At 40.8% G+C, this 26,487-nt stretch overlaps 2 long non-coding RNA genes across 3 annotated transcripts in view; one reads left to right on the forward strand and one right to left on the reverse strand.

Moving 5' to 3' along the window:
- The window catches only part of LOC307224084, a 153,487-nt gene extending 136,653 nt beyond the window's left edge, over positions 1–16,834 (forward strand). The window contains exons 4-6 of one of the 2 annotated variants that reach the window (XR_013842412.1): positions 3,061–3,171; positions 7,130–7,222; positions 14,877–16,834. This is a non-coding gene — a long non-coding RNA (uncharacterized lncRNA). The remainder of the gene's footprint in view (positions 1–3,060; positions 3,172–7,129; positions 7,223–14,876) is intronic. The other variant, XR_013842413.1, reaches the window with a different exon arrangement.
- LOC307224082 overlaps positions 1,315–26,487 on the reverse strand; it is a 95,771-nt gene continuing 70,598 nt past the window's right edge. The window contains exons 3-6 of the long non-coding RNA XR_013842410.1: positions 9,785–9,928; positions 7,843–8,035; positions 2,842–3,054; positions 1,315–2,057 (exon numbers count right to left, since the gene is read on the reverse strand). This is a non-coding gene — a long non-coding RNA (uncharacterized lncRNA). The remainder of the gene's footprint in view (positions 2,058–2,841; positions 3,055–7,842; positions 8,036–9,784; positions 9,929–26,487) is intronic.

Below are 26,487 nucleotides of genomic sequence, written 5' to 3' on the forward strand. Positions count from 1 at the left end.
CAGTTATTCGTTGTTCTTCACTTGGTAGTCAGCTGCGCTTACCTCTAATAGTTTAATGTAGGATCATTTTCATGCTGTGCTGAGTGCTCTAGAGGATTCCAAAGGAAAGGAAATTCAGCCAGTAAGTTAATAAGGCAATCTGTATTTTAGATCTTTAACGGAGCACACTAGCAGCAGTGAGAGGAGATATGATAGTCATCTTCAAATATCGGAAGGGCTGTCACATGGAAGATGGAGCAAGCATGTTTTCTCCTGCTTCAGAGGGTAGGACCTGAACCAGTGGATTCAAGTTACAAGAAACGAGATTCCAACTCAACATCAGAAAGAACTTTCTGACAGTAAGAGCTGTTTGACAATGGAATGGAGTCCCTCGGAAGGTGGTGGACTCTCCTTCACTGGAGATTTTTAAGCAGAGGTTGGATGGCCATCTGTCATGGCTGCTTTAGTTGAGATTCCTACATTGCAGGGGTTGGACTAGATCAGTGTTTCCCAACCTTGGGCCTCCAGCTGTTTTTGGACTACAACTCCCATCATCCCTAGCTAGCAAGACCAGTGGTCAGGGATGATGGGAATTGTAGTTCAAAAATAGCTGGAGGCCCAAGGTTGGGAAACACTGGACTAGATGATCCTCAGGGTTCCTTCCACCTCTACAATTCTATGATTCTAAAAGAGGAGGAGACCTTAGTGTATGTGAAATAATCTGCTCTGTTGTTTCTAAAAGACACTTTCCTTCCCGGACTCTTTGTGTGGCTGTTCCATTGGGCTTCTTGCCTTTTCCAAAGAACACCAATGCTTTGGCTGTGTACACATTACCATATACTTTTGTTCCAGTGTGTTTCCGTTACTGCTGTCTGAAGCCGTGTACACATGACATCAGCTACAATCCATAGCCACCCTGTAGTTTCTTGAGAAGTACTGGACTGAGAGACATGAAGATAAGGTTGATGCGTTTGTGGTTAGAAATACTCCTGTTTGATGCATTTCCCCTCAGACCAATTTCCATCTGATTTGAAAACATAAGTTCAATTTGCAGTTGAGGTGAGGTGTGTACATTTGAGACAGCTGTTGCACACATCCAGATGGCGGCATGTGCACAGATAGCAGCTTCATGTATAGGAGAGGGGTATGCAGCCATGAGGAAACCAAACATATAATGCACATCAGGTGATGACATCCACACTCTGTCTCCTGTATGCACCTCAACGTGCAAATGCAACTTGAAATTCATTGAGGGAAAGCAACCTCACTGTGTTTTGAAGCTGCTAATGTGTACATAGCTTTAGAAGCCTAATCTTGTATTTGCCTCCTCCTAAGGTTCTTGTACACTTCCTTCCAAAACAAGATTTCACTCCAGAACATCCAAAAAGCTCACCTTATTCTTTGTCCTACAGTATCTTGGGTTCTTCTTCATACAAGCTAATGTACTAATACCTTGATTTTTAAAGTACACAGCTTCCAAGTATGTAGAAATGTTGATGCAGCTAAACCTTCTATATTCTTTAACTTTTTTTATTAAAAAAGCCACATTATGCTTTTCAGGCCCATTTCACCCACTCCTAGAAGTCCATGCAAGCTTCCTTGAATAAATCAAGTCGATGTTTCTTGAACATAAGGTAGTGCAGCACAGGGCAAAGCAGAGGGTGGGACTGTTGGCTTATGTTTAAGGACATGATTAATTTACTCAACTTTTGCATGCTTGTTAATGCAGAAATTAGTATTTTATGAGGAAAGAGATCTCCCCTTTAAATAATGCAACCTTTATTAACTTCATATTTTATACACACACATCTTTCATTGCTGACAGAATCTGGAAAAGTTCTTGCGGAGAATAAATTCTCCTATAAAATCTTTTAGTGGGCCCCTTCGGGTAGGATGTTGTGAGGCAGACTGATTGCTTAAGCTCCAGAAACAGTAGTCATCGTTGTGTAAGTTGGTGACCCTGGGAAAAAGAATAAGGGAGCGGAGGCCATTGGTGTGTTTTTTTTACGTTGGTGTGGCTGCTCGTAGGCCGTTTGATCTGTGCTTAGACGAGACAGTCCTCCAATTTAGGTTCTGTCCTGCAGGGATGACAAAGATATTTTTGGAACACTAGGTCATTATATAACTGACCCAGTCATTATCTGAACCTAGCTTGTCCAAAGGTAGACAAAGGCGAGGTGCCCAAAGCCAACTAAATGGCCCTGGAAAGCTGCTTAAATGTGCCTTATCTCAGACATGGTAATTGGCTTTCTACTGGTGGCGAGTACAGTTCTGTTAAAGGCGGGCCTGAGGGAACCACTCTTTTTTGGACTGTAGTTTATTATTAGGTGAGGAAATTACTGGACACCTCCAGCTGTCATTAATCAGCCACGGAGCCTGACTGGAGCCAAGCAAGAGGCCTGTGGGTGTATTCCGCTGCATGGTAGGGAAATACAACGAGACAGAGACAAATGCTTTTCAGCCTAGCAGCACTAAACTCTGCCCTTTCACAGACCTTAACATGCATGTTCAAATTGATTTAGTCTGTTTACCCCCTCAGCTTTGGCGTCCATTTCCCTTTAAGACTGACAGCTTTATGTGTCGCTACCATGTTATTATGTGTTACCGTTCTACCAGTAGCTATAGAGTTTCGGACAAGTGTAGGGGAAATATATTTACTTCCAGACACAGAGGAGGACTTGGTAGTTCTGACAGTGCAGCTAGGAAAGCAGAGTCAATTAATTACGTAAAAAAAAAAAAGCAGCATGTGTTTCCTCCTTTTATTTTCTACTTTCTCCCCACTTTTCTAGCCTATTCCAATTCATGTTAAAGAAAAAAAGAGAGAGAGAGAAAGGTCGGGGGGGAAGCCTTAAATAAACTTACGTGATTGAGAAACACATCTGTCAGGTGATGTAAGTGTCTGGCTTATAATTCTTCCTCTTTGGTTTACAAACAAGAAATTTCTTCATGGCTGTGGAATGCCGACTTAAAGTCTGCTATAGGTGTGTGCCTCTCAAGCAAAAAATGAACACAAGTAGCAAATCACAGGGTTGACTTGGCTTGTAAACACCTTTTAACTGTATTTTCTCTTCTCTGCTGTAGGGACAGAATATACATGGAATATGAATGGAAACTGAATGTGGCTATTTAAACACGATCTACCTAACGAAACAAGAGCCAGACAGCCCTCTCTGTTTCCCCACTGCCAGTTAGGTGAGTCCTGTTCTCCTTTGCAGGTGTTCTCTTTGCCTTTGGGTAGCAGCCCTTCAAAAGTGACAGGTTCTGTGAAATTACTACAGTTACAAACCCCTCCAACCACTGATTTGATCTGGGGTTGGGTCGTCAGCAGGATGAGAAACTGAGGAAACTGTGAGTAGTTTCACATGAAGAGCTACAATATCTAAAGTCACAGAAGGGCAACTATGAGAGTGTGTTAACATACCATACAGTGAGATTGTGGCTTACCTCACAGGAGCACATAGTTAACAACTTGACAACAACTGCACACTGAAATACCATTGCCCCTGAAACCCTCACTGTCAGGATTCTTCATTCCTGACCTGTGCCGCCTTATACTACCATTTATGTCTAGTGTGAAATTTCTCTAGGCTGTAGAGGTGCCTTGGAATGAAAGGTATACATTAAATGTACCACTACTATTTTTATTTATTCAGCTCTTCTAGGTGTATTGACTTCTCCATGTTTTTATGAGTTGCCTGAGGCAGCTTTTGCTAAAGGTGTTGATAAAACCTTTTCAGGTGAAATCGTGGACAGCTGGACCATATGTTACTCCCCCCCCACCAATTTTCCCCCAGCTAAAGATTGTTAAATAAATAAATAACGTGAGGGTATTTTCTCCTAATGAGCAATAACCATATCCTAGGCTAAATAAACTGCAGGCCACAGGCCTAGGTGTTTATTAGCCAAGGATATGGTCAGTAACTTATTTTGCTAGAAGCATCCTCTAGCTCTTATTTAAGGCTGATGCAAAGGTTACTTGGGCTGAAATGAAGTGAGTAGGATGAGGAAACTGTGTTTGTGTTTATTTTACTGAATGTACCTGCATGGCAGGCAAGGCCTGAGGAGCTGAATATAACAAGGATCAGAATATTGAAATTAACAGCGTGCTTTTACTCAAGTTATAAAAGCAACTTATTAAATAAATATTTTCATGGCTGCTAAGAAAGCACTCGACGGTTTAGTCCCATAGAGAGAAATGAGATTGTGTAGAAATAGTCACAATGGGGCAACAGTGTCAATTCAGGGTTATTATGGATTATAGCAACAGCCTTATACTAAGTCAAATCGTTGGTTCATCAGCATTATTTTAACTGATAAAAATACGCTCTTCAAGGATTTAGACAGGGGTGCTAGGCAGTGAACACACCGCTACAAACCTTCTCTTGTGTTTCTTGTTATGGAATGATTCCCAGAGTCATTATAAAGGAAGTAAGTGTTTTATTTTCAAAAAGAGAGGTGCTGAGGCTCTAAGGCAGGAGTTGCCAATGTTTCTGGACCACTGGGTACATTTGTAATCCTCAGAAAGTGTTGCGGGCGCCAGTCACAAAATGAGTGCTCTCTGTGTGCGAGTGGGAGATTGATATTACACAAAATAACTGTTGTGGGGGCATAACACAAAAAAAGTCTGTCACATCTAGAAGAGCAGAAAAATAGGCAGGAAGGACCACAAAAATGTGTAGGCAAATTTCACATCAGCCCCCAAACATCTATGGGAATATCAGAATGGGTCAGTGTCCAATTGTAGTATCCAATGAAATGTGGCCCTGGCTTATGGGGCATGTTCGGTGTACAAGCTGAGCTCAGTGCAAACCACAACTGAGCAGGTAGATCAAACTTAGTGGGCAAGGCCACATATAGATATAATGAAGATAGGAGTTAATGTATAGGTTGAATGAGGGTCTGCATTATCATTTGTAGTTCTTGGTGTCAGTAATAAGGGACTGGAAAAGGGTTGTCAATTGTCTTGGTAACAAAATTAAAAAGATGCAATATTATTTTGTTTTACAACTGTTTATAGTTTAGTTTAGTTTTGCATTGTAATTCTAATCGGCTATCATTTTTGAAACAATTTACACTGATATAGACACAAGCTGAATGAGCCAAAAAGATTTAGGCAAATTGAGTTCTTATAGAATCTTGATGCTTAGCAGGCATAGCCTTATTTGAAAATCTAGTAAATAATGAGGTCCAAACTACAGCACACCATTGTTACTAAAGCATAATAAGACTAGTGTAAAATCTCCCGACATGTGTGTCTGTGTTGCACATAAAATTCCTGGACATGGAAATGTCAAGAAATCAGTTTCTTAAACTAAGACATTGCCGTTGAAAATTGATATGGGCATAGTCTTAGCAAAGCATTTTCATAGGTTATTAGTTCCAGTGAGTTTGACCATCTATCAAATGAATGTACCTGATACAAATATATATGGCATTGACTAATTGGCATGCTGACAGTTGGCCTAAGTTAGATATATGATGTTGTGCCGCTGAGGTTGGTAGAAAAACAAAAATACAAAAAGGTAGCTATGCTATGCCTACAATTAGCAGTGTAAACATCTTAATAGGCATCGAGGACACAAACAGATGTTCTAATAGCGTGTCTGTGAGAAACTGATCTGTACTACTTCCACTCTAGCTTGACCTCTCAAAGTTTCAGTCCCACTGGGAATTTCAGTGATTTATTAATTTGGGCACAATGAATACCATAGAGACAAGCAGTCGTTTTTAAGGAGTGCGGAAACAGTGTGTGTTTGTGTGTCATTTCACAGGCGTTTTTCTCCCTGAGAAGCACCCTTTTGTATTTTTTGCACCCTTTTGTATGGGTGCAAAGGCAGAACAATATTCACAAGGGTGTAGGTGTTCAGAGAAGAGCAAATGTTTCCCCATTGCTAAGGTGACAAACAGGTCAGTGGTTCCAATTTGAAGTTGACGATCTGGTTTAGAATGTGGATGGAGATATGCAATGTACAGCTGAATACATACACAACCATAACTGGATCAGGGTGAAAATTTCATTGTAGAGTGGCGGCAGGAAATTAAGTCGGTAGTGCAGTATTGTAAGTCATTGCTTGGGCAATGACAACTAATTCTTTTTTCCTTATTCAGAATGAAGGCAGTGGTAATGAAAACCCTCAAAGATAGAGGGATTTTGCAGAAGAATTTTCGTGCCTCTCAACTGCATACTTTTTGCATAAAATCTCAAATATCTTTACAATTCTGCACAACTCTGGTTGCAATAGGGGAAGTGCAGCCCAGACCAGTATGCAATTAATCTGTGATAAAACAGAATCTAATCTCAAAATTAATCAAAATGGATTGCTGCAGCATCATTCTACTACATTCCTAGAGCAAGGGGAGGAAAGATTGATTATTCAGAGGATGTGGGAATACTGGGAAACAGAGACAAAGAGTGAGAGAGTGAGAAAGAGCCATAGTTTGTGGAAAGCAAGCCTGTATTTGAGATTAAGAAAAGTTTATTTTGGGCCAAAGAACCCCCTGTAAATAATTTTCTTTGTATTGTTAATTGGGGGGCAGGGCGGAAATGCTTTCTGGAAATTCATTATAATGGTATATTTATTCAAAGCACTTTTGTAATGCCAGTCCATCAAGAAAGTGTTTCAAAACCAAGACCCAATTTCCAAAGCTAATGCATACTTAATATTTTCTGAAAGATGTACCAACATTTCAGTTAGAAGGGGTTGTTTTGCTGTATCTTGAATCCTAATGAGAAGTAAATGTTAAACTTAACTGTTTCTCCAAAGCCGCTTAATAATATGATCCTGATATGTGCTCTTGTTTTCTTCAACATGAGAAAGCTGAGTGGTACAAGATCTTGATCAGTTACATGTCAAATTATATGTCCTTTCTCTTTTATAAGAACTTCTTAATATTATTTGCCTAGAATAAATGCAGCCTTGACTTCGCAAACAGTGCTGCATATAATCAGTATGACTCACAACAGCAATACTGACATACTCAAAAATGAGCAAATACATAAATCAGAATTGCTATCTCTGCCCCACTCCACTCCCCCGCTGACAGGATTTGTGTACATCTACTAGCTTCTTGGAAGGCACAAAGTCAATGGATAGACCCATCTTCATTGTTCACTATGCTGTGAAAGCAGTACTTGTTGATTTCTTGCCAGATATGTAGCTGTTAAAAGCTCAGGAACCCTAGCAAGAGGAAAAGGTGGATGGACACAGTGGTAGCAGGAGAACACTTTACGTATCTTTTCCTGGTAAGCTGATCATAAAATTTTTTATAGTTCTCATTTTGAGAATGGAAAACCGCAAAGGAGAGGAGGGAAGTGAGGGATGAAAGAGATAATAATAATATTTTTTTATTTATACCCCATCCATCTGGCTAAGTTTCCCCAGCCACTCTGGGCGGCTCCCAATCGAGTGTTAAAAACAATACAGATAATAGTAGTTAACAAGAGGTTAACTGTCTACAGTAGCTATTCAGTTCTCACCATGCTTCTAATGCGGCAGATCAATATGGCAGAGGAAACAAGTTTGTAAATATCTGTGAGAAAAAACTGTAGTAGGTCCACTAGCAACTGGGCACTCGTGGCCCAAAGGTTTCATTTGTTGTTTCAAATAGCACATTTGGATGACATCAAGGATCATTTCCACATGCAGCCAGATGTTATTGTCGCTTGCCAAAAAAAAATTCCATTGGGGTCAATGGAGGTAATAGCTTGCAAACGGACCATATCTAGGCTAGGAGCCAAGCTGGCATTCATTTTATGAATGTTTTTGCAATCTTTTTTGTCCTCCAGAAGAGGATGTGGAATCAACAACAATGTGTCAATCATTCTAGATGCTTGCACATGGAATAACAGGCTGTAGGACATACCTGAAATAGGTAAACCTGGTTGGACTGGGAAGTTTCTTGCTCACCTCTCCTCTAAACAACGCTTGCCAGTTCCATTTATTTCCATTGCTGACTTAAGCTAACGATCACCACTCTTCCATTAGTAGCAATAGGACTTGATTTTGACTGGATTATGCTCACAATATTAGTCGGTGAAACCACAATCATTGCGTATCTGAAACAGAGTGATGCATTACAGACTTTAAAACAGGGCTGAGACATTTGAAGAAGGCAGCATTCCCTTCTCATGGGTGGGGCAGAGGTAAAATAGATGGAGCAATAAGTGTAGCTCAAGTTATACAGACACCCCTTTCTAGTTCCTATGAGTCATGATCAGGGGTCAATGACACATTCCAGGCAGGTAAAAACACTCAAAAGAGGGTGTGAAGCAAGGCTAGTCAGGGTGTCTCCGCCTCTGGGCCTCAGATTCCCCACTCCTGCCTTAAAACATGTAATGGTGGGTGTCAAAGTGTGATAGGCTTATATGGTGGCACTTAGGGTCACCTCTGGAAAGATGCTTCCTTTCTGTTCATCTGATAAATTGGCAAGAATCTATGTTGTGCCTTCACAGAGCTGTTATGAAGGACATTCTTTTCCATGGCTGGCTGGACTGAAGCAGGCTTTAGACTAGAATTAGAATGTATATACCAGTATTTTCACATACCAGCACTAGTATGAAAGTAGTGGGGGCATAACATGCCTCTACCCATGTGTTCACAAAGCAAAATAATAGAAAACAACATTGGTCCGCTGGTAAAAGATTGATACGGAATATTTGCTTATGCCAACAATTTTAAGTTTATAGCCTGGAAGAGGCACCCAGATAATGTTAGCCTTAATTGCTGTTTTCTTCTGAACATGGGAGTAGTCCAAAGGCCGTGAATGGAAATTAAAGAAAAATTAAAAACAGATGGCAGAAAGCACTCTGAGAAACTGAAACACAGGCAGTACTATGCTCAATTTAGCAGAAAGGGAGAGGGGTGTCTCTGGAGTTACTATGTCCCCTTCTCCTTGCATAATATATCTTCTCAGGCTGAAGTGCACAATAGAGTGTTTCTCTGAAATGTCCCACACAATTCAGATAGCAGCTATTGGGTCAGATTGCTTTTATTTTCAGTCTTGGTTTTGGGAGCCAGAGTGAGCAAAATCTTGGCTTTAAATTACTTGATTTTCCCAAGAAGAAACCCTATGTGTTTGGCAAAGCTGAGTGGGACAGAGGAGTGGGTCATACATTGCTTTCAAGGGAATCTTACAGAGAGGATTTCTGGAGTTGCCTCACCTGCCATGGCTCACAATCCTCTGTGACACTTGTGGAATAACAGGGGCTGGCCCAGTAGGGCGAATGGAGCACTGGCCCATGGCCTTAGTCTGCCCTCAGCCAGCACCCTATCTGCTGACAGTCAATAAGGAGCTGGCTCTGCCTGTCAATGGCTCTGGGCAGGGAAGTGGAATAATTGGATTCAGTTTGTATTTAAAGGTGAACCTACCGCTTTGCACTTTGTGAAACATAACACGAACTGAAGCACAGTTCTCCTGCCAAGAAGTGGGTGAAAAAGAGCATATGCTAGGGGAAAGTGTGGATAAAAATGCACATGCTAGTGAAAATAACACTGTGGTTTAAGATCGGGGGGAAAGGAGGTTTCTATAAGCTGATATGTTAGGTGGGAGAATGTTGTCTGGATGAGGAAGAGCAGTAGCCTGACAACCACTGTGCCTTCGCTGTGCATAACGACATCTAGAAAAGCCTTTGATGTGGCTCTGTGGGATAGTGTGATACTGCTTGAGCTGTTGGTGGTCAGGTGTAGGGAGTGAGGGGTTCAGACTATGATCCTAAACACCCAGGTTTTTTGCTTCCAAATAAATACGTTTAGTGCTGAGTTAACAATGCCGTTCTTGAAATACAAACTCTCTCCCACCCCCATACCTTCTGTCAAGAAGAGCAGTCATTAGAAAAAAGTCACAATTCAGAGAGCAGCCTCAAAGTCATTATATTGTTAGTAAAATCTGTTGAGTAGGTGGCAAATCATGTTTTGTTCAAAATTTCTGCCTTTCTGTGAGAATTAGGAACCTGGAGATGGTGAGAAAGGGGAAGTAAAGGCTGGAATAAAAGTTCAATTCTTGGAGATGTTTCAACAAAGAAAGATTTCTGCTTCTCCCTCACACTCCTCAAAATCTTAAAAGAAGGGCTAGCCCTGGAATGTTCTAGTCTAGATAACAGTAACCTCTGCATCTACATTTCATAATCCTTTTCTTCCGGTCAACCAGCTGTGATTCCTCAAACCAGATAAAACAGAATCTGGTGAACTTCAGTTTATGTTCACTCACACCAGTGAAGGCCTTACTTATTTGGAATTTGATGGAGAGCATTAATTACTGGTATATGATTAGAGTTCAAATAACATGTTGTATTTACGAACAGGATTACTTCCATGGGAGGAAGTAATCTCACCTAAAAGCTGAATTTTGCCAGAAAAACAGATGTATGAAAACTTCAGCTCTTCAAAAATAATTCTGCTGTACATCATCACTCACAGTTTCCAATTGCTCCAATGTACCGTCACTGAAATATAGTCCATTGTGGATAGTGCTACTTCTTGTTAAAGGTCTTAGTTATATACAGCGCTGTAATCTAAGACCTGGTACTAACAGGTAATAACAGACTAGCAGATACATAAAGCCAGGAATTAGGCCTTGCAGTAAGCCAAGATCCAATTTCTTTCTCCATATCAACTTCTGGTAGCCTAGGGTGCTTTCTGATTGTTGGGGTGTTGCTCCATTTCCGCCAGCATCCACATGGCTTCATCATTAACATGCTAGCCTATATTCCCCCCTCTTTAATTTAGATTAATCGTCCCTGGGGAATATCTCATAAATTAAGAGAGAGAAAAACAACAACACTAGCTATTGCCAGTGACCCCTATGCCAAATTTCAGCAACCCATTTGCAATATTAAGCTCAAAACTGGGAGCACCCACTATTATAAAGGTAAAGGTACCCCTGCCCGTACGGGCCAGTCTTGACAGACTCTGGGGTTGTGCGCCCATCTCACTTAAGAGGCCAGGGGCCAGCGCTGTCTGGAGACACTTCCGGGTCACGTGGCCAGCGTGACATCGCTGCTCTGGCCAGAGCCAGAGCCAGAGCCAGAGCCGCACACGGAAACGCCGTTTACCTTCCCGCTGGTAAGCGGTCCCTATTTATCTACTTGCACCCGGAGGTGCTTTCGAACTGCTAGGTTGGCAGGCGCTGGGACCGAGCAGCGGGAGCGCACCCCGCCGCAGGGATTCGAACCGCCGACCTTTCGATCGGCAAGCCCTAGGCGCTGAGGCTTTAACCCACAGCGCCACCTGCGTCCCACCCACTATTATAGCACAGCACAAATTGGTACCTCACTGTTCCTAACCATGTAAGATCCATCAATAAAGTAAATAATTGGAGGGAGTAGACTGCACACCACTAGCCCCACCATAACATTGCCCTGCTGCCCTTCCGCCTGATGTCTTTATGTTGGGTTGAGTATGTGAAAAGGGGTGCCTCCATGTACGTAATAAGATGCCTCATGCCTATTCCTATCATCCTTAAAGGTAGGTGACTAAATTCTGAGGAGCACTTTCACAAAGCTGACCACCCCACATTTTGGTTAACAGTTATAGTAGTAGTAGTAATAGCAGCAGTAGCAGTAGTAATAGTTTGTCAAGGACATAAACAATAGCCCTCTTAAGCTATCAATTAATGGTTGCCCTTTCTCTTACATATGTACTTTTTAGCAATCCAAATGAAAGATCAGGCTAAATGATAGTGCTATTTTCCAGTCAATTGCCTTTGGTTAAAAGTACAATAAAGTCAATTACCCATTTCCATGAAAGCTTATTTTAAAGGAACGGATATATCATAATAATAAATGACTGCTGGAGAGCTCACAGTTCAATTAGATTCATACTTAAGAATGCTGTTCGAGATGAAATTGTATTTGCATTGGATTTCATGTAACCTTTTACTTGCATTACATTTATAGTCTAACATGAACCGGCCAGTGTCTGTAGAAGGCAATGATTTTGTACTCAACAAACCACTTACAAGATATATATGGCCAAGGTGGACAATATCTCATGTCCAAATCCTTTTTGTGTGTGTGGCAGGTGTGTGTGAGAGTGGAAATATGAACTTATTCATTTGCCTATTGAAATTATCCTTCCACAATCCAATATATCATGCCCATATTATATCCAACAGAAAAACCCAATGATGTTCCCTACATCTAGCAATAATGTGGTTATTGCTATGTTATACAACCTTACTAGTTGTATTACTAGTAATAGGCAGCAAAAAACCAGCATTGTTCCTGGATGCCCAGCTTGCATTTTTAGCCCAAAATGGATTTGGCCACCTGGTAACTGGTGTGACAATCCCCATCTGGTTTATGACCACACGTGCCTATTTATATCCAAATTGAAAGGCATTCTCTGTCTGCAAATGGTGGAAGCAGTGTTGGTCGGGGCAGGGTATAGTCAGACTAGTTTAAAGGAGACTGTACCTTCTTTGCATGGTGGGGCAGCTGAATCACTGCAGCTTACTGGGCGCCATTGCCATTCTACGAGAATGAGGTATGTGTTCATGGTTGGTTCTGGCACCTCTTTTTCTAGAAAAATAGCACTGGACAGGTACATGTTTTATCTGTTAAAGTCCTAAATGGAAACTAGAGTACACAAAGGACCACTTTATCCCACAAAAGCCTACTTGGTAAGATCTCCATCAACAGCCTTCCCAGAGCGCTTCTACTGACTAAAGTGAGATTGCAGGTGACAGGAAAAGGGGCCTTTTTATTGACTGTCCTTTCCCATCCTTCCACTAGACTGCCTCTCTTTTCTTACCACTTTTAGAAAGGACCTGGAAATGTTGCTTTTCCCCTTCTAGTTTTAATATGTCTTGATGCCTTTGCAATCATGTAAAACTATTGCTTTAAACAATGGATTGCCAAACCAGTGTCCGCAGGCATCGGCACGTCTGCCATTGCCTCCTATGGTTGCCTGCAAAGGGTCTCAGTAAACAGCCCCTCATAAATCCACAAGATGGCATGCCTACACTGTTCTGTCTCTTTTTCTTCTCTTCTAGATATGACAGCCATGTTTCGTTATGCCACACCCTAAAGCTGCCATTTTGTATTACGCCACTTTCCTATAGCAGACATCACATGTACCCTGGGTACCATTTTGTGACTGGCACACAACGCACATCCCCAAGATTCAAAATGTGCTCGCAGGCTTAAAAAGATTGATGAAGAAACAAGACCTACCAACAGAAACTGTTCTCAGTATATTACAATTTATCCAGGACTCAGAAGTTATCTTGGTAGAACCATTTCAACCTGACCTCATCTGTTCAACACAGAATTTTAAATAGTATAGATATATCTAAACACACGTAGAAAAATGAATGTCACAGATCTGAAGACACAGTTTTCAAGCCTGAAAAGGTTTCTGCTTACTGTAGCTTGAAATAAATCACTCACATTTTAGTGTTCTTTTCTTAGGTCTGCCCAAGTCCACACTCTCAGCAATTCACTACTTCCTGCAACAATCTTACACCATCCCACTATGAAACAAAAGCAAAACAAGACTGAACAGCTATCTTTCCTGGAATTATATTGTTATTGCAGATGGTGAGTTGATTCGAGTCTCTGAATTCCACAGCGTTTTCCATTACTGTGCTTGGCCACATAGCCACATAATCATAAGTACAAAAACACTCTCATCTCATATCCCTTGGCTTAAGTACTGCGATTTGTGCCACTCACTAAAATGCAGGCACTTCTCCCCCCTTTTAAATTTGATATTTCAATACCATCCACCAGCTCTTCTGGCCACTTCAGAATTTTCCCCAGTCACAGTTCCCACTCTATGCTCACTTTTAGGCTGGATTTTTCAGTATGCTGTGTGAGATATAATCATTTCATCACACAAAATGAAAGTGTGATTCACTGCCATATGAATAGAAGGGCAATACTTAAGCTTTGTGCTCAAGATACATGCAAGTTACACATTCATATCATGCCGAAGACTTATTAAAATTGTTAGTATTTGACTAAGTAGTAAATAGCACCCTTGATTCAACATGAATAGTATCCAAGCAAATTCACATCATTTACTTCATTATTTTATTAGTTTTCTATGCCAGCCTTCGTCCAAGGATCACAGGGCGGTTTACAATATAAACACACAAAAATACACAACATAGTAACGAACAAAAACAATGTCCTCAGTATATTATTTTATTTATTAAGAACTGTGGTGAGCTTGGGGGTGTGGCTTAGTGAGTGGACCTAGGTGAAGCCTACACACACACAGGTTTTACTCTGGTCTACTCCCTGGGCATAAAAGGAAGGCACGGCCATGCAAATCTCAAATGCTTGTCCTGTGTTGATTGCAATCTCACCTGGGGCTTGCTGCCCGTGGTTCCTCTGCACCTTGGGCCCACAATATTACAATTATGGAATACTATTTTTAATGCTTTGTGGTTGTTAATGCTTTATTTTTAGTGCTTTTGTACTGTATGGGAGACTTTGATTTGACTGAAAAGGGACTGAGAAAGTGAATAGTAATAATAGTAATAGTAGTAGTAGTAATAATAATAATACTGATTGACTAACAGTTTGTAAGGGATACTCTTTCAATTAGAAATTCATATTACATTTATTATCCAATGTCTTGTTTAGCGTAACTAGAACATATAAACTACTGTATTTACTCAAATGTAATGCACACCTTTTTTAGCCAAATTATGTCACGAAAGTTAGGGTGCGCATTAGATTTGATGGTGCCATCATAAATACTCCTTTGCTTTCAAGGTTTTGAAAATTGAGGTGCGCATTAGATTCAATGGCACATTAGATCGCGTAAATACAGAAGGTTCTTAAACCTAATTGCAATTTATTTTTGTATTTATTGTATTTTACATTGTGATTTGGATTTTATGACTGCTTGACAGTCAACTTCCATATTCTGTTTCAATGAATTCTGCAGCTCCACCTTGGACCCTGGCCAACCCAGGAATTGCCAGAATACCCCGAGCACTGATCCTCTCCTGAGATTTTCCAGCCCATCACTGTCAAGGAGGACAGCCAGCCACAGAGGAAGCATTCGAGTTCTGGCAGCACTTTTCAGACATCCAGCTGCAATATGCATCAAACTGCTATTGATGCAGTCTGATGCAGAAGGTTGGAAGAAGCAATTGTTGCTCTATGGGTCTCAAAGGATAAGAGCATGCCTACAAGGCAGCTGACTGCAGTCACATTTTGACACTGTAGCACATAATCAGATGTACTGAGTAAGTGGTCCTGGAAAAATCTGGAGCCTTTCCTCTCAGCACGAAATGTGAGAATTTGGCCATGCACTGATTTTGCTTGCAGTTGTCTTCATCAGATGTATGAATTGGATGGAGACTAGCTAGGCTGAAATCCCTTGCAGGCGGTCATTGTAGACCTACTACAGCAAGTAAAACATGTTAAGGACCCATTGCCATTAGTCCATAAGTTCAGTTCAACCAACATCTGAATGGCTCTTTTCATCTAAGGATGCTGACCTAAGTTAATCACATCTTTGAATATTTCCTAATACTTTAGCAAACAATTCACATTAAAGTGAGTAGGGCTGAATAGTGCTTAACTTCTCATTGAACCAATTTGGGATTGGGTTCTACAATGAGAAACTGATCCTTTCGTGTCATTGGCCCAGTCTGGTGGAATAATCTTGCCAACAGAGATTCAGCGGGTGCCTTATGTGCCAACTTTTAAATGCCTGCTGAAAACTTTTCTATTCTGCCAGGCCTATGCAGGCAATTAAGAGTACATCAATCACAATGGTCTGTTGATGTCTGCTTTCAATTTCTTTTTGCCTTTAACTTGTTTTTAACTTTTTATGATGTTATTGTTTGGTTTTATGTTTTCATATTGCAGACTGCTATGATATATGATATCTATTTACGATACAGCAGTATATACACATTTTTTATAAATTAATGACATATTTCTTGATGACATTTAGTTGGCCGAGGAAAATAATTATATACAGTGGTACCTTGGTTCTCAAACTTAATCCATTCCAGAAGTCTGTTCCAAAACCAAAGCATTCCAAAACCAAGGCATGCTTTCCCATAGAAAGTAATGCAAAATGGATCAATCTGTTCCAGACTTTAAAAAACAACCCCTAAAAGAGCAATTTAACATGAATTTTACTGTCTAACGAGACCATTGATCCATAAAATGAAAGCAATAAACAATGTACAGTGGTACCTCGGGTTAAGAACTTAATTCGTTCTGGAAGTCTGTTTTTAACCGGAAACTGTTCTTAACCTGAGGTACCACTTTAGCTAATGGGGCCTCCCACTGCTGCCGGGCCACCACCGCGCGATTTCTGTTCCCCTCCTGAAGCAAAGTTCTTAACCCAAGGTACTATTTCTGGGTTAGCGGAGTCTGTAACCTGAAGCACCTGTAACCCGAAATATCACTGTACTGCAGTCACACACAATCAATCCATCAATCAATCAATCAGTAGCTGAATTGGGTTCCATAGTCACAAAAAAGCCGCAAAAACAAAAATGCAAAATAAATAGCAAAAACAGACAGACCTCAGCGTAACACTCAAAATGGAAGTGTGGCACTCAAATCGGAAGTGTAACACTCAAAACGGAGCACGTTCGGCTTCTGAAAATAGTCTGCAAACTGGAACACTTACTTTTGGGTTTGCAGTGTTTGGGTTCCAAGTTGTTTGAGAACCAAGGTACCACTGTAGTCCAAACTGTAATCCATTGAAATATAGGAAGGACACTGACCCTTGATTTCACTATCTCACTATTGTCTACAATAGCCAGCAGCAATTCTCCATGGTACCAGACATGAAGGTTTCTCTAGACCTACCTGCAGACCTCAGGAATTGAACTTGGGACCTGTTATATGCAAAGCATGATCTCTCCCACTGAGCTATAGCCCTTCTAGCTGCGATGGCTTTGTCCTGACTATAACACCAACACCACCACTTTATCCTAATACGATAGATGCACAAACACTATTATAATACCTTACATATGATCTGTTTCTGCATATTCAAAGTATTTTCTCATCTCAATCATCCTTACAAGATGCCCACATTATTATGCCCAATATTGCACATGGTGGGGTGGTGGTGCACTGAGCCTGAAATAATCATGGCTTTAAAGGCTGCAATCCTATATATCAGGGATAGCCAACATGGTGCCCTCTAGATGTTGTTGGGTTACAGTTCCCATCCTCCCTAACCACTGGCCATTGTTATTGGATCCATTGAGAGTTGGACTCCATTAACATCTGGGGGACACCACACTGAACTATCCCTAATATAAACACTTCCCAAGAAGTAAGTCCCATTTAACTCACTGGTGGTTACCTCTGAATAGACATGCACAGGATTGTATGCTAATCAGTGAATGTGTGGATCAGGTAAGAGTTGAACCAAGAATTCTCTGGCTTCTGTCACAGAGCTACATCAATCTCTCGTTGGGTCATCTTTGGTGCAGAATGCTTTCACCAGACATGTGAATTGGCACCGAGCCACCCCCCCCTTTAAGATTAAGACATATTAACAATAAGATTTGCTGACAGAAAAGCTTTATACAGTATTATGGGAAGATGCCTTACTGATGTGTAGAATATAAACGGTCTTGTAGATTTACATGGACGTTCCTTATTATTTTAGCAAAGTGTAGATGAGACATTAATGTCATCTTGAAGAAGTTTCAGCTTTTGAGATCAAGAGCAGCAGAAAAAGATTTCCAGTTGTTGGGAATCTGAGATTTTAGCAATTTCTATTTATATAATATTTACCACTAGCTGAGGAAAAAGCCCCTTCTCCTGCCAATATCAGGGGAAAATGTCTACATAAATTAAGGGCTAGAACTACTTTGGTTTAGAATTTGTAACAAATCTTCTGGGAACTTAGAAACCTTGTTGTTTTGTGGCATTCCTTCCATCCCCTAATATGCTCTAATGAATGATATTGAAAGATAAGAAATGTCTGTTTCTGAAAACAGCTGGCCTGGGTTTGGTTCTTTGGAAGTACATTATAAAGTCCTGGTTTAAAACCAAGAAGTTAATAGGAATGCTTCCAAATCAGTTAGATCCTTCTGATATTGATTAAAGCTAGTTTATATCTAGAAGGAAGGTAAAACTGTAACCAGTACAAAATTACTTGATAGCCACTGTTGCATTTCCAAATACAATGTAAGCATTTAACACCTAAGTTGGCAACAACGTGAGTTTGGTTTTAGCTGAATTAGCTCTGCTGATTTCAGCAAGACAATCCATTTAAATCCAAGTACTTTGGTTTAATTCCGTTGTGGACTATGCTGGTAGAATCTGGGACCTCATCCTAAATATATGTTGCTGCAAGTGAACTCTAAGGCTCCAACTACATAGATGTACATTGGTTCCCTCCCCTTATGTAAGCACATATTTTGGGTCATGCTTCTCCTGTTGCAATCCTATAGTAACCCACCCTAACCCTCTGAACAGGCCTTTGGGCATATCCAGTGGGGCACAGGAGGGTGAGAGGAAAAAACTGTTTCATAAACTGCTTTCCACTCATGTAACTGTTGGATACAACCGATTCTTTCTTGCATTTTCGTTTGATGAAGAAAGCCACAAATATTGGGTTGGATCCTAAGGGTTATGAGCAGACATTTTTCCTGTGGAAGACAACTTTCCCATCATCCTACTGCAGCCCCCTGAAAAGTTGGGACTTTTCCAAGTGACCTATTTATTCACCCTGATTTGGAGGTTAGATTATATCCAGTCTTCATTGAGCATTCATTCTGATTTCTTTATGGGATGGCTATATCACAATGAACATTTATCCTAAATTAATTGTGATTTGCTTGCAGGACATTTTATGCATCTTTCCTCTAGTCATTCACTTATCCCACACTTTTTAGTGCATTTTCCATTAAGTTTCCAAACCTCAAGGAGTCCAATTCTTTCTTTTTTCTTCTTCAAGCGGATTAGAGCAACAGAACCCATTAATTCACTTTAATTGCACAATTCTAGGCTGTGTATACACCAGACTTTTAAAGTGCATTTAAAGTACATTTCCCCCACACAAAGAGGGCACTGTAGTTTGTTAAGGGTGCTGGGAACTGGAGCTCTGTGAGGGGCTAAACCAGGTTTCCTCAAACTTGGCCCTCCAGATGTTTTTGGCCTACAACTCCCATGATCCCTAGCTAGCAGGACCAGTAGTCAGGGATGATGGCAATTGTAGTCTCAAAACATCTGGAGGGCCGAGTTTGAGGAAGCCTGGGCTAAACCACAGTTACCCAAATTCTTCTTTTTTTGAGGGGTGAAAAAAATGCTTCACATCTATGTGCCTGAATCTCTCCCATGCAGTTTTGAGCCATTCTTAGTGTAGGATGTGAGGTATTGAGATAAATCAGAGGCACCCCCTTGTATGCGTAGAGTCTATTTCCCACTCTCACAAGAGGCTCTTTGGAGTCAACCCAATGACTGCATATATAGCACACACTGAGAAGATTAGTATAATCCATGACAAAAAGAAAAACACCAGCACTCTTCAGACTAATTAGACCTCTTATACATTACTATTTTCTGACAGTAGTTAGAACTCCAGCTGTATGCCACCAGTTGAGTTAACTCCTTTGAGGAGTGTTGACATGACCAAGAACTGTGGTGGATATCAGCAATCATTATAACTACTGCGCTGAATGGGAACGTGTCATATCGCTGAAAGGGGATCCCACAATATGCATGTCTAATATTAACTCCCTTGAGAATGAGGTGCAGCAATATAGCAAGAGGAATTATCGTTCTCTTAATTGATCCTCAGATTGCTCTTTTGTTTTCATACTGGAGTTCCTGACCCTTGGTTTCTGCACTGGTTCCTTTCAGCCAACACTCACATCCTATCCGCCTAACTGATTTCTCTTCTCTTTTTACCTTCATTGTCCACTTCATGGATTTACTTTCAAATGCCTCCAAGGTCTCCCTCCTTTATAGCTAAACTTCTGTTCTTTCTCCATATAGTCTTCCATGGATCTGTTTCTCTATGGGAGGGATATGGAAGCTGCGGCCCTTTGGATGTTGGATTCCAGCTTCCACCAGCCCCACCCAGCATGACCAATGGTCAGGGATGATGGGAGTTGTAGTCCAACAACAGCTAAAGGGATGTCCCTGTTCTATGGTTATCAAGTTTCTTTTTGGTTAAACTACTGTATTCCATGCCTAGCTCCCTTTCCCCTTAAGCTTCATTCAATTGGAATGCCCTTCCACCTGACACTCAACTCTCTTTCTCGGTTACTGCACTGTCAAGTATTTCAAGACACGGCTATTTTCGCTGGCTTTTCTCTGTTAGCAAAGTCACTTAAATAACACAGATGGAGTCCAGAGAGAAAAGAAATACTGATTACACTTTACTGAGGAAACTGAATAAAAATAGAGAAAAAAGAACAGAGAGGTTCCCTCTCTTTTTTACCTCCTGCCCTGTACTTAGGTAAAGGTAAAGGGACCCCTGACCATTAGGTCCAGTCGTGACCGACTTGGGGTTGCGCCGCTCATCTTGCTTTATTGGCCGAAGGAGCCGGCGAACAGCTTCCAGGTCATGTGGCCAGCATGACTAAGCCGCTTCTGGCGAACCAGAGCAGCACACGGAATTGTCATTTACCTTCCTGCCGGAGCGGTACCTATTTATCTACTTGCACTTTGACGTGCTTTCGAACTGTTAGGTTGGCAGGAGCAGGGACCGAGCAACGGGAGCTCGCCCCGTTGTGGGGATTCGAACCACCGACCTTCTGATTGGCAAGTCCTAGGCTCTGTGGTTTAACCCACAGCACTACCCGCACAGGTAGATATTCAATTAAACATACAGAGCAAAACTTCCTCAGAACTACACAGACAATTAGAGCACCTGCAACCTCAATAAACATGCTACTCAGCTGGGTTGCTGAAGAACATCTCCCCCTTCCCCCACTTGGCTAGTTGATGTCAACACTAACAGAATTACCCCTTTAATTCCACATAGAATAATCTCTGCTGTTGTTCTTCAGAAACTTTCAACTACTTTCCTTTCACTTCATTGTTCTTCCCTCCCTAATGTGTCTTGTCTTTACATGAAAGGGAGGCCTACTTTATTCTTAACTTTTGTACTTCTAGGTCTTTGAATATAAATATTATTTATATTTATGTGTCTCTTTGTTGTCTATTTTGACTGATTTGTACTTTGACAATAATAAAAGCAATATTAAAAAATATTAAAAATAAAATTTCTAATATATGGAAAAACAGCACAAAGGCACATTGGCTAACCATTATATTAAGCTGCAAAGATAACATATGAAATGCCGTTTCATTGTAATGGCAATTAAAATCTGCTGAAGAAAGAGTTTTGCATAATTTTCAAATGACAAAAGAGGCGGCTGCCTGAAACAGTGGCACATTCTTCCTGAGCATGTAGTACGTGTTACAGCACGACTATGTGCTTCTATTGCTCACTCTTTATTCTGCAAATAATTGGTAATTATACATTGTCTGGAGCTATAAGCACTGTTAATTTATCATTGTCAAAGAGGGATTTGAAAGATTGAGCTATTTGTAAAATGTAGTTGGCAGCATTATAAACTAATGTCTCAGGAATCGTCAGGGTGTTTTATTTATTTATTTTAAAGTCCTCATTTCCTTAGGAAATGACAGTATGCAAAGCTGTAACTTTTCTGTTTCCACTGCAGAATTGCCTTTTATTGGTGTTTCAGTAAAGTTGCAATTGCCTACATGAGTTTCAGTTAATGTGGTCTGAGGTTGTGGACAAAATTCTTGTAGTTTCCAGTTCTATGAGACTTGTTCAACCTGGCTAGTTTTACCATGCCAGGAGAGTTCAGGAAGAACTTATTGAATCCTTTCAAAAGGAGAGATTTACTTTTTAGGGATACTAGATAAATCATAGGTTCTTGTCAAATACTGGTCAAACAGGACTTTTCTTCCATTGTTGTTGGGGTTTTGGGGGGTTAGGGGGTTGGGGCAGGTGCCAGAACTCACCATGAACCCCTCCCTTGTTCTCTTGGAATGGCAATGGCACCCACCTGAGAGGTGCCGGAACTGAGTTCCGGCGAGTTCCGGCTGAAAAAGCCCTGATTTCAATGTTTGCAAATGTGTGCCTCTGAAGGATACTCTTTGCAAAATGTTGTAGGATCAATTGTCCTTTGTTTTATTTGTTTTCATTATTAGTCAATAATTCTTACTATTTCAATTATTATTATTCATTGTTATTAGGTCTATTATTACTTATGATAAAGTTCCTTTGTCCTAGTTAGCCTCTTGGCTCATATCAATAATGTGAATAACATTGGATAACATTGAATGGCTGTTATATACTGAATTTCTGCACAACACTGTAAAGTCCCAAAACCTAGGGCTAGCTGTATATTGGTTTGTGTGTGTGTGTGTGAAAAACTAGAATTTACTTTATGTGTGTATTCTTTTTTTAATGTTAATAACAAAAATACAGTTTAAGTATGTTCTTCTGTGTGCACTGCATGTACATGTATTTGCATGTAGGCAATATTTACATAAATTATGCACCCTAAATAACATTCTTTTGTTATTAAACAAAGTTATACCAGTTAAATTGTGGTCTTGGCTAAACACCATGGCCAAATTTTCATATCCCACTTGCCAGAATTGATTTATGACTTGCTAGCTAGTTTTCTGATGATTTTGGAGGGGGATGGTTCGCTCAATTACAAATGCACCCCTCCACTGTTTGCCATTCATAGCTGCATGTAAAAAATTGATCCAGATGCGAAGGAAAGCGATCCGTCATGTTAGCTAAAGGATTGCCAATGAGGAGTAGCACAGAGGACCCCTCATTTCCCACAAATAGCTATGCATGTTTTGCAAAATGGAGGTAATGTTGTCCTAATACCAGGGAATAATGGTGTCCCCAGTAGCATTTTTAGCAATGGTTACTCATAGTAACAAAGTACCAATGCTTTTAGCCACAGCATGAGGCAGCATACTTCAGTTGTCCTGGCAGCTTCTTCCTTTGTCGGTTATTAAAGTGATCCTTTATGAATGAAAACAGTGATAATAAAAAGGAGAAAATGTGCATCATGCTGTGAACAATTTCCTGCCGCTCTGACTGATCTACTTCAATAGCCCTTGCAGTTGTGGCTATTTGCTTTGAAAGGCAAGTTATGAATGCAGAACTTATGAGCTCACCATGGTGACCTTTTCATGTTCTCTCTGTTAATGCCCAGAAGCTGAGTGTTTTATTTCGTATCTGAAAAAAACTGTAACCTTTGGGTAATAATGTAAGGGAAAATCAGAGTACAGAGAGAAAATTAGCTGCTTGCTAACTATATAGAATGCCTGTCTTGCACCTTTTCATCTGAGAAGCATTCAAATCATACTTTTGTGTCAACACATAAAATGGTATTTGGGAAGAAAGGAGTGGGAGCAAACTTCAACCTAGTAAACAGCTTGTTTTAAGTAAAGTTCTTGTTTCTAAGCCTGTCAAGTCCCACTTATGAAACATATATACTGTTTCACAACTTTAGCTCACAAGGCAGTGTGCACAAAATATTTAATGCAACTCACAAAAACAATTAAAAAACAAGTTTTGGTGTTCTTTTGTTTGCCAACAAACCTGGATCTAAGATAAATTGCTTTACACTTCACCCCTCTAACGAATATAGCAACTATTATCAATTATTATTAATCACTTCATATCTATACCACTTTATATTTTTAAGAAAAAGTCTCAAAGTGGTTTGCAGCACATTAAATAGAACATTACTGGAGAAAGTGAGATATAAAGTATACTGTCAAGGCAACACAATAAACAGGAAATTAAAATATTATCTTAAAGATTACAAAATAAAACATTACTAAAGGAAGTCAAATATAAAAATGCATATTTCAAACAGCAACATTAACAAGAGAATGAAATAGTATAATAAGTGCAGAACATATCTGCTGCTTTTGCTGCCAGTGCTGCCAATTGTAGTTCATAGCTCAGGCTCTGTGACCTGGGTCTGCATTAAGAGTCAGCCAAGATAGTTGCTCGCCTCTTCAACAGCCACAGTTTTTGTAGCTGGGGCCACTTCCAGACCAGGTTTTATTATTATTAGTACAGTATTAGTATTAGACTTTATATACTGCCCTATATCCGGAGGTCTCAGTGTGGTTCACAGAACAAAATCAATATATAAAACCACCAAAATATATAATCAAAATAAAAACATCAACCCAATACCCCCCTCCAAAAAACCCCCACCACATTTTAAAAGGACATAGGATATAAAAAGGTCTGCAAGGCAGGAAGCAGGTCTTCCAGAACTCACAGCCCAGGTGGTCTACCATACCTGGGAAGATGATTCACTGAAATGAACATGCCCCTCTTTCCCTTTCTTATACTTCTGAAAACCTTCAAGCTTCCTCATGCCCGTTGATGCCACCTTCTTCTTGTGTTTGGAAAGTGCCATTTTGGCTATGTAATGATAGGCACTCAGGCAATGAGTTTGCCATTAGTATGCATGATGATAATAATTCCTTGCATGGTCAGTGGACCTAGCACTATTGACTTAGAAGCCGTTTGCCACCATCACTTGTGCAGTACGTTTACTTGTAAGAGCTGGTGTGCTCAGGACCATTTCCATGTTAAGTACGTATATATAGGAATGTAACTCTCCGTGTTTGTACTACAAAACATAGATTTGATATTGCCTCCAACCCCTTTCCTAACCTTTGCTGTTTTTCTTTTTCGAAAGCTGCTTTCCAAAGACAGATGTTGCTTATAAAGCTGAACTCTTATCAGGCCATCAGCCAAATCAGAAAGAGATAATCATTGCAATTGTCTTCCTTCTTGGAGTGAGCCTCTTGATTTTTAAAAAGTGAGTTAGTGCATTCCTAAGAAAACTGTTGGGGATGATCAACACATGTATGAGAAGTGGGGGTAAAAAAATCATTTTGATATGTGTGATCTGGTGGTGACTTTTCTAGGACACTGAAACAGTGTCCCTGTTGTTCAGAGAGACTAACTTTGGCAGTTACATAGTAATAGCTTGCCTTTTATTAGACTGGTATTAAATATAAGGATGGAAAAACCTGCTCTTTTATATGAATTGGTTGATGAGTCAGTAAAAACCCCAATATATGCTATTTTCTAAATTCATTTGACCCAGTTCATATTGCCTCTATATATATTTAGTCAAAAGTAAGTTTCCCACTATGGGACGCAGGTGGCGCTGTGGGTTAAAGCCTCAGCGCCTAGGGCTTGCTGATGGAAATGTCGGCGGTTCGAATCCCTGCGGCGGGGTGCGCTCCCGCTGCTCGGTCCCAACGCCTGCCAACCTAGCAGTTCGAAAGCACCTCCGGGTGCAAGTAGATAAATAGGGACCACTTACCAGCGGGAAGGTAAACGGCGTTTCCGTGTGCGGCTCTGGTTCGCCAGAGTAGCGATGTCACGCTGGCCACGTGACCCGGAAGTGTCTCCGGACAGCGCTGGCCCCTGGCCTCTTAAGTGAGATGGGCGCACAACCCCAGAGTCTGTCAAGACTGGCCCGTACGGGCAGGGGTACCTTTACCTTTACCTTTAAGTTTCCCACTGAATGGGATGGGTTTTCCACCCAAGTAAATGTATATGCAGCCTTGAAAAAGCCTTCCTATCTAACTATTCTGGATGTATTCAGACCCACTAGGAAGAAGGTGCTTACATTTCGGCACCTTTCAGGTCTATCTCTTTAGCTGACTTGGATTGTCTAAAGTGATTAAATGCTTATTAGCTCTACAACATCCGATTGATTCCTCCCCAGCCCCCTCCACACACATGGCCCAGAGGAAAGATCAACAGATTGTGTCTAACAAGCTGACATTCAGGCTACATTAAGCACCAGTGGTCGCTTGCATAACAGGGCTTGTCAATGATTTATAAACTGGGCAGACAGAGCACCAAGCAATTTCTTGCTCAAAACAATCAGTTACTCATTACTTCATTGTTTCAGCAAGTTTATTGTTTCACCTATAATGCTGGCCTTAAGGATGTCACTGCCCCACTTTGGCATATGCAGAGGGATACGGTTGCCTACCCCTGTCTAAATCACTCCTTCTAATAGCAAACTTGGGTGGTGAGCGTTGCTGACAGAAATGAACCCATAATGGGGCCACTAAGAAATAAGAGGAAAATATCAGTAAGGTAGGTAAAGGTAAAGGACCCCTGGACAGTTAAGTCCAGTCAAAGGCTTTCAGGCTGAGGGAGCCGGCGTTTGTCCACAGACTGCTTTCCAGATCATGTGGCCAGCATGACTAAACCCCTTATGGCACAACAGAACATCATGACAGAAACCAGAGCGCACAGAAACACCCTTTACATTCCCACCACAGCAGTACCTATTTATCTACTTGCACTGGTATGCTTTCGAGCTGCTAGGTTGGCAGGAGCTGGGACAGAGAGCCAGGGGCTCACCCTGTTGCATGGATTCAAACTGCTGACCTTCCGATCAGCAAGCCCAAGAGGCTCAGTAGTTTAGACCATAGTGCCACCCACATCTCTAAAGAATCAGTATGCCTAGATGGACTCCAGGTTTTGCAGAAGTACAACAACA

This window comes from Podarcis cretensis, assembly GCF_951804945.1.
Source record: "Podarcis cretensis genome assembly, chromosome: 9".
NCBI classification, from domain to species: Eukaryota; Metazoa; Chordata; class Lepidosauria; order Squamata; family Lacertidae; genus Podarcis; species Podarcis cretensis.